Here is a 2420-nt window from a genome sequence, read left to right on the forward strand (position 1 = left end):
TTGTAGATGTCCGTTACATCTATCTATGTTCTAAATCTCACCCCGTTTGGTTGAAAACGAAGGGAGTTATAGCTGTTAAAGTTTCAGCCAATCAGATTGCAGCGCACGAACATGCACGTGTGTGCATGTGCATGGTGACCATATTTTCTTGTAGTAGTTCAGTATATCTATCTATGTTCCAAATCCCATCCTGTTTGGTTGAAAATCAAGGGAGTTATAGCTATTTAAAGTTTAAGCCAATCAGATTGCAGCGCACGTGCATGCACGTGTTTTCATGATAATTGCTATATATCATATTGTAGGATATACTAATGCATGGCTATTTTCAAAATTTCAAAGGATTTCGTCAAAAAACAAGAAAGATATTGATACTTTAGTTTCAGCCAATCAGAACGAAGCGCACGTGCATGCGCGTGAGATCTTGCTATTTTGACCATGTCATATTGTCTATGCTTCTAATATATCCTTATATTATAAGTTTCAAAGCATTTCATCAAAAATTTTAAAAGTTACGCCTATATCAATTAAATCGGTCATTTCACATGTTGCACGTGCACGCTCTTGCAAGCACGTGCGCGCAAAATGACCTTCGTTCCGCAAATCTACATAACATGTCTACTGACCCTAAAAACATTTCACCTTAGTCGGATGTATAGTTTACGAGATCATTCCCGGACAAAAAAGTACCCAGGAAGAAGAAGAAAAATAATAATAATAATAATAATAATAATAATAAGAAACAGAGTAAAAACAATATGTTCCCCAACTTCGTTTGGGGAACATAACAAAATATGTTTATCAATGAAGGGCAAGTTGGACTTGGATAGCCTCTGGAAAGTTGTTTTCCCTGTTTAATTTGTCCAAATGTTAAGACTTGAAAGTGAAAGTACATTGCAAATGGCGAATTCTAAAGGGGCCTTGTCTTTATACATGTCATGCTTTCAATAACAGCATTTCAGAGACCATTCACGTCCAACTTGCCCTTCAATGATAAACATATATCATTTCTGCAATGATGGTTTTCACAAAAAGGACATAATTAAGCAGGTACATTTTTCTCTAAATATGCACATTTTCTGATACATTTTTTCTCAAAAAATATCTTTTTTTAAAATATTTGTTATCAACTGATACTTTCTATCTATTGATCAATGATATATTTATAAACTGTAAACGTTTTGACTTTATACCACACATAGTTTTGGAGCTATTGTAAAAATAATTTTTTAGACAGATTGATCTTTGACGAAACCTTAAAACGTTCCATTCGAACGGAAAATTTTACCACTTCAATGCGTTTCATTGTATCATTGTTTTGGTTTCTAATCGGGATGAGTCCGGTATTTTGTTATTACTTCATCGGGCTCAGAATCGACACAATACTCATAGAAAATGCTTTGCAGTATTCAAAGTATTACAAAATGTATTTCCTTTCCGCGAATTCAAATGACCGCGATTTCCTGCAAACTGAACGAATCGCGGTCTTTTCCGATCGCGATTTTTACTTGTTATACAGTACTTTTTGGAAAAATATTGATAGAAAGTGAATTTTTTTTTTTTGTAATTTTAAAAAAGTCCATATCTGGTTAATTTTTTTTTAGACATAAATGTAACTACTAAAGATGGTGATGCTTGGCTTGATTTGGGAACTCTTGTGAAGAGAAGAAGCTCACTTCATTTTGATGTGAAATCCAGCCAGGATGCGTATATGGGGCTATCCTCTAAAAATACATCGGCTGGGTCGGGCTATTGGGTTATTTTAGGAGGATGGAGGAACGTAAAGTCTTGTGTTAGAGACGGATTTGTTTATGGAAGTAATTGCTCCATAACTGCCTATGCAGCTCATCTGAATCCTGGTCAACATGTTAGCTTTTGGATCACGTGGTTCTCAGGTCGTGTTCGAGTAGGATTTGGTAAAACACCCGGCCAGGGAATAATAATGGATTATACTTTTCAAAATGTTTATGAAATTAATAACCTGTTACTCAAAAATTCTTATAGTGTAAAGGCAGAATGGATAATTCATTTGTGAGAAAAACTATGTTCTTACTTCCGTTTGAACTTTTTAACATGTTGAAATATTTCTCATATTTTCCAACTGTTTTTTGAAAATACAAGTAATGGAGGGATTTCATATCTACGTTTTTTTTTAAATTCAGAAATACAGTTTTTGTGACTATTCAATTGATCTGACTTTAAAAACGATATTTTATATTAAATAATTCCAGTAAATTAACGAAAATTATATAGAAATATTCCAGAGAAGGCTATATGAGTAGAACTTTTTAAATACATGTACACAATGTCATTGTCCTCTACTTGCCGACTGCTACATGTAGAAGTTAACAAAACAGGAAACGACTGTGATTTCGACCTATAAACGCCATGGAACCCTGAAGCCTTTTTGTTGGGCTTTTCGA

This window comes from Saccostrea cucullata, unplaced genomic scaffold (genome assembly GCF_032062105.1).
Source record: "Saccostrea cucullata isolate Sc308-1 unplaced genomic scaffold, CSIRO_AGI_Scuc_v1 ctg1325, whole genome shotgun sequence".
NCBI lineage: Eukaryota > Metazoa > Mollusca > Bivalvia > Ostreida > Ostreidae > Saccostrea > Saccostrea cuccullata.